The sequence below is a fragment of the Micromys minutus genome (assembly GCF_963924665.1).
Source record: "Micromys minutus genome assembly, chromosome: 9".
NCBI classification, from domain to species: Eukaryota; Metazoa; Chordata; class Mammalia; order Rodentia; family Muridae; genus Micromys; species Micromys minutus.
In genome coordinates this window covers 58,897,157-58,908,628 of record NC_137978.1, presented here as the reverse complement: position 1 = coordinate 58,908,628, position 11,472 = coordinate 58,897,157, and the positions used below count along the sequence as shown (strand labels likewise).

General features: G+C 37.4%; 1 pseudogene across 1 annotated transcript; it reads right to left on the bottom strand.

Annotated features, from left to right (window-relative positions):
* Positions 1-9,611: 9,611 nt before the first annotated feature.
* LOC308423904 (large ribosomal subunit protein uL29m-like) lies at positions 9,612-10,364 on the bottom strand (annotated as a pseudogene). Its single transcript has one exon. The product of its transcript is annotated as a large ribosomal subunit protein uL29m-like (transcript).
* Positions 10,365-11,472: the final 1,108 nt, after the last annotated feature.

The following is an 11,472-nucleotide window of genomic DNA, read 5'->3' as shown; positions in this document are numbered from 1 at the left end:
TTCAACATATAAAAATCTCAAGGAAAAAGATCATGATCATCAAATTAGACGCTGTAAAAGCATTTGACAAAATTCAGCATCTTCATTTTAAAAGTCTTGGAAAGAGCAGCAATCTAAGGCTCATACCTAGACATAGTAAAAGCTATATACAGCAAACCAGTAGCCAACATCAAACTAAACAATGAGAAACTTGAAGCAATACCACTACTATCAGTGACCAGACAAGGCTGCCTACTCTTTTGCTACCTAATCAATATAGTACTGAAAGTCCTGGCCAGAGCAATTACACAACAAAAGAAAGTCAAAGAAAGACAAATTGGAAAGGAAGAAATCAAACTATCACTATTTACCGAAGACATGTTAATATACTTATCCTGAGTAAGGTAACCCAGTCAGAAAAGAACAGACATAATAATAAAAAAAAAAAAAAAACGCTGATAATTGGATACTAGCCCCAGAAAGCTTTGAATACTCAAGAAACAACTCACAGATCTTATGAAGCTCGAAAAAGAGGAAGGCCTCAGTCATTTTTTGAAAAGAAAAAAGAAAAAGAATGTGTATTCATCATATGTTGTTATGTAACAAATTTTGTAAGTTATACTAATATTTTATAAATTAAATAAATTAATAAAGCTAATGACAAAAAATAAAATTGGCCATCCATAAAGATTTTGAGCATCATTTACAACAGATTCTCTTTGAGACCTGCAGGTCTTCAGTCCTTGAAAGTTGTATGTCCACACAGTAGAAATTCCAGTGAAAATATAATGGTATCTAATATATATATATATATATATATATATATATATATATATATATATATATAGAGAGAGAGAGAGAGAGAGAGAGAGAGAGAGAGAGAGAGAGAGAGAGACCTAAACCTTACATTTTCATCATATCACAAGAAAATGAAGATCATAGAAAATAAGCCTTTTAGGAGGCTGCAGAGATGGCTCAGTGGTTAATAGTACTGACTCCTTTTCCAGAGGTCCTGAATTCAAGTAACAGCAACCACAGGAGGGCTCTCAACCATCTTGAATGATATCCGATGCCCTCTTCGGGTGTGTCCCAAGACAGTTACAGAGTACTTACATATAATGAATGAATAAATGAATACTTTTTTAAAAAGCCCATGAGATAACTTTACTAGTTATAGTTAATAAAACTATTGAATGCTTTGAAGACAAAGAGATTTTTTTCAAACAAAAGGGAACAGCACACTGACCTGTTGACTTTTTACAAGACTCACACTCATTCTTTTTGATGTTCTTTTCCCAGATTCAAAGATTGGCAGTCTTCTAAATTTCAAAGCAGGATCTGCGCAGTACAAAGATTAAATTAATAAAGCTTTATTGTGGAGTATGCTAAATTACAAAAAAGGACATTAATAAAAGAATATGAGGAAACTTGTCAACACTTCTGCAGATATGAAAGCATGGAATCAAATATTTAGCGTGGTAAGGATTATGAGTATAATCTGTCAGCAGGCACCAGGAATTTAAACAGAGCTCATGATTACCTTCTGTTAAACATAATTATTCAGGGTTATTACTGTGAACTTCTCTCCCTGGACCTAGAGAAAAGACAAATGACTAGTGGCTACCATGAATGATGACTAGAATTGAATGGTGACTCATTGGCCATCAAACGAGAATACATGATCTGACCCTTTGATGAGATTCCACTTCATTCTACCAGGTAGATACAGGGTATCGACTTTCTATGTCTGTCCTGTTGTCTTGGAGTACAATGATTCTATCTGCCAATTATCATGTTATTTGAAAAATAATATATTGTCAAAAGAATTAGTTACAACAATTTTCATCATCATCTAAGGAGGTTTACAGCTTATCGTATTTCTAACTAAAGTCTCCTATCAACATGGCCTTGATTTCTAACTGGCATGCACAGATACAGATGCTTTCACCTTAACCCCTTAACATCCACATGAATGCATTAATATGTAGAATATTACAATTATAGATGTAATGTCTTTAAATGGAATTTACTTTAAGCCAGTTGTACTCCACATTTCTAATGGTGTGGTATACACTTATTACAGTTCCAGGAACTGGTAAGTTGGCACATCTATATGTTTCAGACCCACACACAGATTGATAACAGGAGTGGTGTATAACTTCCCAAGAATATAAAAAAATATGTTTTATGATGGTCGGCTTTTACAAACCCTGAGGAAGTGTCAACTGACCAAAAAGACATCACAACTCAAGGGTTGAGAACAAAACTTCTAGGCAATGTGAGAACAAAATCAAGAAGAAGAATGGTAGAAAGTCACTTACAGCTGCTAGGTGTAATATTAATACACCAGTATAGATTCCCTCGTTATATCAAATCTGCTAAAATACCATCACTGTTATAATACTTTCCTGAACATGTATATATCTGCATCTTGGTAGTTTTTCCAGGCATATATCAAATTCCAAATCCATACTAAATATGAATATAGTGATATTCTTCTAGCCTCAGTGTTATGGATTTCCTCTCTGGCAATAACTGTTATAAGTTCACATGAAAGAATGCCTGATATGGGTTTCCTGGCATACCAATACATGTACATGCACATATATGCACACACATACATATACATACATAAGTTTATGCATAAATAAAACTTAAGAATTGACTCTAAATGTTTAGAAACTATTACTACAGAAAGTCAAGACCACGGCATCAGCAAATATTCAGCCCTATTTGTTTTTGACTTTGACTTTATAATTTTCTCTCAGCTATTTATTTTGGCATTTATTAGGTAAATGAATGTTCTCTTGTGATGCCCCTGCCTCAGTAGTTTAGATTGACACTGGGAACTAGCAGATGACAAAGTACTTGAGAAAGTCGTATGAAATAATGAGAATTAATGAGGAAAATAAGGATTTTCTGGGAACAGGTGAACAAGGAAACTTTCAATGATATAACACTAGGCGAGGCAATAAGCAAGTGCTGACACCCAGGCCCTCAGTGCTTCTTCTAAGATTCTATGAGGACTAAAGTATCCAACACTGAGTTCCCAAATTTCTTTAGGAAATCTCACAATAATTTTTCACAGAGAACTGAACAGAATACAGAAAAAAGACATTATGTACTCTTATCAAATCTGTATCCAAAAGCAATAACCATAAAAATAATCACAAAGAAAATAATAGCAGTCCAGGTCCACCAGTGCACATTGAAAAGTTTCTCTCTAATGGATGCAAAGAGTGAACTCCGCTTGATTTCATACAAGAGATGAATGACTGCTTCAACAAGAACAAACCAAAGGACTCAAGGCAGAAACTACATACAGTCACTAACAGTAGTATCACAACCATGTTAGCATGTCTTCAAAAAGCCTAAAGCAACATATCACAGTGGATCACTAAGACACTTCTAAGGAATGTTTGAAGAGAAAGTCTAACAAAGATAATAACCAAATCCTAAAGTTAACTGTATGAAAATTGAAGAGCGCTGTCATTGTTCTACTGTTTTCAGAAGAGAGACAAGCACGTGCAAAGCCTCCACACTAACTTACCACAGTGCAGAAGGGCTAACATAGAGCAAGTAAGACTTAGAACATATTCTGTGTTCAAATGAGGATACGAGGAAGGCACGTTTTCCCAAACTACAAAAAAACATATTTCTTTAACTCAAGAACTACAAACATCCCAAAGAATACTCTAATCTGATAATGAATTTAATAAGCTCTAGAAAAATACTAGAAAATACCACTGGGTTTTATATATTCCTAAAGAATAATCTGAGAAGTCAGAAAAACGCTCAGTGTCTAAGAGGATCTGAAATATGTTTGTACAAACTTGCTCTGTAGGATGCTGGGTGTAAGGAGTCTTCAATGGTTCTCTCTAGATGCTGACCCCTTGTGCTGAAACATCAAAATGTGTCGCAATGTAAGTTCTGTCTACACCATAGCATGGGGATGCTTTCAGCCTAAGTCAACAAATCATGGGTAATAAAGGGAAACTGCCAATTCAGAGAGTGCTGAGTAAATATCCAGGAGACAGGGAAGGGAAGGCTGTAAAAGATGGAGGAAGTGGAGCTATGGAATCCCACACTGTTACGGTCCAGGCACATGGAATTATGAATATATGAAATCATGGCTGCTCATCCAAATCTGCTTCAGAATATACGTGATTCACAGGATAGGATGAAATCAGGAATAACAATGGATGAAAAAGAGAACGAAGAGGGGGTGAATATCCATGTCCTTTTGGACAGATCATGTGCAAAAGCCATTGGTCTAAAAATGTAAACACTAGGAGATTTAGATAACATAGATTAAATTAAACTCTAGGAGCTTTGGAAAGTCCCTGGCAGAAAAAACAAAAAAACAAACAAACAAAAAAAAAACAAACAAAAAAAAAACGAGATAATGAAATTATTCTACCATAATCTTTCTCTGTAAATATATTATTATATTATAAATGAAAAAAATAAACATAATACCTAGTTTGTGATAGAAAATTAACTGACAAAAGAAATTTCTATATAATAAAAATTAGAGAAAATATGCAATACAATTAGTGGATAACAGAAGGTTTTCTAGTTCAAGCTGAGGTCAGGACTACAGGAAAGAAAATAAGAGACTACACTGGGAATCTGGCTAAAATCCAGTGAGGAAGGTCACAGGCCCTAGGAGGAAATCCAATGCTGACATTTGCTTCATGTGTAAATGGTCCTTTTCTCCCCAATAGCCAGATCCTGCTGTACTATGAGATAAAGAAACTTTGTTTCAAGGGGCAACATTCATTTCACAGTCTCAAAAGTAATCAAATATTAACATCAACTGACTTTACTACCTACCATGGGAAATCCGTATCATGACATCTAATACCGCTCTGTGTAATATTTTCCAGAAACATGTATGAAGTAGAATCTGGCACAATCAAGTTCATGTCCTCTTTCTACTGACAGGTGGGCCACATCCATGCCCTGCTCAATCCCTCAAACATTCCTGGATTCTTTGTTAAAGTCTTATTGACCTTTACCATCCAGGGCTATTAGATTTGATTTACAACTATGCCAATTCATTTTACCCTATGAGACCTGAGAGTCAGTAACACAGTAAACACAGAGTCCTTTTCCAAACAACAAGAAGGAGGAGCAAGGAAGACTGCAAGAAAAAATATTGTGACCCACAGAATCCAGACTTGAAACTTCTCTAACAACATGTCTCTGAAAAAAGTTCTTAGTGCACGATCTGAGAATTCCAACACCTGCAAGAAGTCCACATTGCAGAACTAAACAATTCATGAATGTGCATGGGAAGAGTGCTTTTCATGAGCCAAGGAGCCATTTATTCTTATGTAAGTAAGAAATCATTATTATTCAAACGATGCTGTCTCAGTAACATCTTAATTTCTACCTAAAAAAATATCTGGTCCTGATCTCCTCCACTCACAGCAGGCTGGGTTGAACCTTGGAAGGATTCAAAGAAATTCAGGAGGAATGGCTACTCGCGGTGCCTATTAACATATAACTGCAGACACTGCCTGCTAGGCACTTTCTTAACTCCAGGTTCTCTCTTGGCCAGCTTCTCCATCCTCAAGTCCCTAAGCCCAAAATACCCACCCCATCCCCAATTTCATGGCCTGGTTAAGTCTGGACCCAACCAGATAACTCCACTTTTACCTCAGACTGAAGTGCCAAAAATTAGTCGCACCACCAGCCCAAGAACAAGGTATCTACTTGCAATGCTGCAGGTTGCATGTCTTAGAAAAATAATAAAACTCCATTAGAAACTACAATGGGCTATACTGTAGCCAGCAGCATGTGACCAGAGTAAATCTCTGGGTCAGTATATATTTAATACACCTTGCCAACATACTGGAATTGGTTTTAATCTGGCGACACCCAGGGACAACAGAATCTGCCATATATCCGTACCACATTTTTCACTCATACCTAAAGTGTAATATTAATAACTAAGCCTATGAAGACACATTTCCAAACGCTGTATTTACAACAAAGGCTGCATATACCTCAGTGTAAAATTAATAGTGTAAAATTAATGGACACTATAACTATATTGAATTAATGTTAATATTACAGCCATATGATGGTACTTTATAACGAATACTTTCAATCAAACCTGCAGTGGTCTCTCATATGATTCATATACAAAGCTCTCTTCGGAATCCTATTCAGTCCCCTGGAGAAATGGAAATGAAATGGCAAACAGAGAAACAGGAGAGTTAAGAAAGCATGAATTAATTTGAACACAAGGAGCTTTGTTAAAGCTTTTAGAAAGAGAACCCTGGTGCACAAACAACAGCTATGACCAAGAATCTATGAGGTTATTTTAGGAAAATATTCTTGCAACCACATAAAATTAATGAAAACATCGCCATAAAGACAATTCACAAGACCTCAAACTTCCCGACAACGCTATGACATTAACAACAGAACTGTGAGAGTGGCAGCAGGAAATGCGCCCCTGCCCCACAGCCCTGCTCTGCTCCTGCCCCTTTCCCAGCCCAGCAGCGACTCTGACCTGGCGGGTGACAGGACCAACTGCTGAATGTCCTAGGAGGCCAGCACAGCAACTAGAGCTTCAGGAAGTTTTTGGGTACCACAGACACTGAAAACTGGTCTCCCACCATGACTTCCTGACCACGAGACTGCACAGAGGCGTGGAGAAACAGGGAATGGTGGAACTTCCTGTCACTTAGGTCTCTTCCTCCAAAGATCTCCTTTTGGACCCGCCCATTATTCAACAGCTTCCTGTTACGTATTCTTCAAAGCCCACCTACTTCCGGACATTCCGATTAATTAGATTTCCAAATCTTCATAGCTATTTTTTGTTGGCTTGAATTTTTGCTTGATTGTTCCCTTGTTTGTTTCTTTGTTATTGTTTCGTTTTGTCTTAAACTCCTCTGATCAGTCAGATGTGCCCCTCCCCTCCCCATGAGGAACCACTCCTCCAACTCTGTTGCTGGCTGCCTTCCACACAACTGCAGCTGTCAGGATGCTCAGGACCTACTCTGCACAGCTTCCACACAAGATGCTGCCAGTCTAGACCAGAACTGGATGTAATAGGAATCTGTGTCTGGGTTCTGAAGCCTTCAGATACAAGAGAAGCTGCCTAACTTCTCACATTCTGAATCTAGAAGGCTGGGTAAAGATACATAAAAGACAGCAATCCCTCTGATTTCTGATGCTCAGAACAAACACCCAAAACAAATTGAAAGTAAGATAGAAGGTCCTTGATTGAAACCAAAAATCATACGCATTTCATAAGAAGAGCAATTTACATGATATACGAGATAAAGAATTAAAACCCAGACTCAGGACCAATGAGACCAAAGCTTTTTCTTTTTTCTCTTTTTTTTTTTTTTTTTTTTTTTTTTTTATCTTTTTCTGGTAATGATTGTTTATTACAATTTTGAGTCATATAAACTTTCAGTCGAGCAGAAATTTTCTTCACTTAAAAACAAGATTCTTATTCCAGGTTACATTCTGTTTTACATGTACTTTTTGCTCATTGTAACTAGTAAGACTTAATGCAGAGTATCAAACCTTAAAAAAAAAAAAGAAAAGAAAAAAAAAAAGCCAAGCACTGACACAATTATATTTGTATACATTTATGCAAAAATATTTAAAAAATTTTTTATCTTTGTTCTTTAAAATAAAGTTTTTTAAAAAAAGAAAAAAAAAAAACAAGATTCTTATTTGGCTTAAATATAGCATTGGAAAATATTGTTTGGTGAAAAATGGTAAGAATGATTTAGTGCTTCATTGGTCTTCGCGTTTAAAACTGACAGATGAGTGGGAACCTAGTTGGAATGTCTGCTTCAAACCATTTCATACAAAAACAACTCCCACTCTGCTCCCCACACCAGCAACCTCAGGCTGGGCTCCAGCTTGGAGTCTTCTTGCCTCAGTGTCAAATGCTGAGATAATACGTCTGCACCATCGCACTTGGTTCTGTTGAACATATCAGATGCATCATCAGGAACATTTGTTACCTGACTTACCCTTGAGTGGGAGCTGTTGAGCCTCTGCTTGTAATACATCTTGGCTCTTGACAGACTTAGGTGCACTGCATCAATCCATGAGTCACTTATTTATGAGTTCATTTGTTTCCCAACTCCTGGTGAGGCTGTGTCGAGTTGGCTGTGCATCCAGGGTCAGTGAGATCTGTGCTTGGTCTAAATGGGAGTCTATCTTGAGCTGGGAGTGTGTAAGATTAAAGGCATACCATTTTCCCTCAGAGGACCAGAAGTAACTGGCATGTTCCCACTAGGAGGTTCCACTACTGCCTTAGGACCCTTCCTCATGTCTTTCTGCCAGCTGCTTTATAATTTGATTTTTATGTAACAGGTACAGAGGGGCTTGGTGTCCTCTTAGACCTGAAAAGGCAGGCTGAACAGTGTCTGACCTGTCTCAGAGGAAGGCAGAAAAAATAGGGAACAGTACTATTTTGGAGGAGGGAGTTGAAATCGTTTAGTAGTTAAAGACATCTATGAGCAAAAAATACCACCTTCTGATAAAAAAAATGATGCATAATTATGTAATGTTTCTTTCCACCTTACAGGGTACCTTGCACCAGATGTGGATTGTCAAACAGGAATATGAATAAGGAGGGAAACAGTGTGTAGAAAGAAAATGCCCTTGAGGGCTCCACCCTGCCTGCTGTCACCTCCCATCTGTAGCTTTAGTACACCCAGGAAAAGTACACCAACTTTTGTAGAATGTTTATACATGTTTGCATATTTCAATTTCCACTTAAAATTTTAAGGCTTAAACTGGCTCTATAGATGAAATGAGTTTGTGCTTTCCTTGAAATAAACTTATTCTTATTACAGGCATTTTATAATTTTATACGAATGTCTATTGTCTTCAAATATTTTGCTTTCAGTAAGTACTTTCCAGCTCTCCGGTGGGTTGGTGGAATTACTCTTTATTGACTAGTAAAAGTTACTGCCTATGCTTTTTACGTTAGGCCTACAAAACAAAATAAATCACTACTGTCCTGGAAGGGTTTGTGTTTGTCTGTTGTGACTTGCCGAAGTCAGTCCTGCTTTTCCAGTTACAAATTGCTTTTCCAGGGAAAGCAATCACCATTTTACTACCAGTATCCACAGTCTGTCACCTGCACCACACCAGCTAGTGCCTGGCATCTGCACCAGAGGAGGGCATTGTTTCCCCATGACCTGGAGTTACAGATGGTTATGAACTTCTGTATTTGTGCTGGTTTCTCTGGAAGAGCAACAAGTACTCTTAAACACTGAGCCTTCCCTTCAGCACCCTCCCCCTCCCCCACCCCCACTTTAACACTACTGGTGAGAACAGAGCATTTCCAAGCTGACTTTGCTGTTAGCATTGCTCTAGCAACCAGCATTACATCATTACATTTATAACAAGATATCTGGTGACATCAAGTTGCTTAGATGTCAGGACCTGCTCATTGCGAACTGAACCTGAACTCTGCGTGGTTTTTGTAGAAGGACCACTATTTGTGAAGCTAATGAAGAAGCCCTGTTATCTAGAACAACTGATGTCACTTGAAAAGAACATTTCTTTATAAGCTTCTTAACAGATATTCACATTAGAACACAGGCTTTAAGAACAATGGAACTGGACTTCTGGGCCTCATCTTAGACAGTACTTGAGTTCCGGTCTTGAGAGAGATGTAGGAATTTTTCCTGGAGAATTTTTTCTTTCTTTTCCTGTAAATTTCTCTTTCTTGCTTCAGTGTGGGCATGTTTCTCAATTCTCAGTCTGACAAAGTGATCCACGTAAGGCATTGCAAAGAACTACCTCCTGCTGTATCTCTTATTTAGGTACCAGGGTATAGGCCATGGCTTCAATTTATGCCAGATGACTCTTCCAAATATGTCCCTTCTCCAAGCACCAGGAATTTGTTTTTCTTGATCAGTCTGAAGAAGTCTTAAAGCATCTTCCCTCTCATGGACAACTTTATCTAAGGCATCCATGGAGTCAACAACATTTTCTAACTGCTCTGGACTTGGCATTGGCAATCTCTGTCGCTTGGCCTCCTGGTCTAGAGTTAGAAGCATGTTTCTTTCCTTCAGAAGGACACACCAAAGCTTATGTAAGTCTTTGTTACTTTTGTTCCTCTGCTGCTGGCTGGTCCATGATGCTGCAGATATGATTTTTTCTTCTCCCCAGTTCTTTGGGTCATCAAAACATTCTTCTAGTCCTTTCCTCAGCATGGGGGTTTGAAATAGTTTACATTGGAGAAAGGATGTAACATGTGGTGTGTTCTTATGCAGCAAACTAAGAGAAGGCCCAGAGTGAGCAGGGGCCTTGGGATTTACTAGGGAACAAGCAGCCTTCAGGAATGCTGAGGCTTTTCTACAAATACCCACTAGACTGGTCGCAGTCATGTTTCTAAAGTAGACCCACTGGGCCTGGGACCAAAGTTTTTAAACCATGGAAATGAACTCAAAGAGGACAAAACCAAAATTATTTGCAGGCAACAAAAATTATCAAATGCCTGAAGAAAATGAGGGCAAGTTAGGATATAAAAATTGAGTTTAATAGGTGGTTAGAAACAAAAAAAAACTGAAAAGAAAATGCAGTAAGGCAAATAATAATGATTCATAGAGAAGCTGTGGGAGACATTATAAAACTTGAAGAAAAGGTACAGGAGCTACATGCCTCAGTCATAGAAAATGAATTAAAATGATGGTAGGTTAAGGTACAATATTATTTACTACGGGAACGGTTAGGTAAAAAAGAGAGAGGGAGAAAGATATATATATATATATATATATATATATATATATATATATATATATATGTATGTATGCATAAAGAGAGAGGGGGAAGGGAGAGAAACTGTCTAGATTCTTCTCAAAAAGAAAGAAAACTAGAAAGAGAACTACAATCCACACTGCACTGTTTGGCCATTTGCTCATACTTTGTTTCCTGATTGTTCCCGATAATTCTCCTTGTACACACGTGCACATCTGCATAGGCTGGGGAAAGGAGACTCAAATATTACCCAAGTCTCTTTAGAGATTAAAGCTAGGAAATCAACTCTTTTCCTGATCATAATGAGACCTGGGATTCTCAGGAGACTTCTGAGGTTCAAACCTGATGTGATGATTGTGACAGGTTAAAATGGATTCCAGCTCAGCATGGAGGTGAGAGCTCAGAAACACAAGCCATGACCTGGGGGTCTGTCCTTAAATCACAGGAATCTGAGCCCATGGTCTCTGTTCAGATGGCAGGGCTACTTGTTATCATTGTGGTGAGTTTTGTTCTTTCCCACATTAGATGGATGCATAAATAAATAAATAAATAAATAAATAAATAAATAAATAAATAAATAAATAAATAAATAAATAAATAAATGTCACCGAGTCTGCATATGCGAATAGATCAAACATAATGGTGATTAGTAATTCAATTGAAATTACTTAAAGAAAGAAATCCAAGTCATTTTCTCAGATACATTTATTTCTTTCTTTATTGGTTATTTTCTTTATT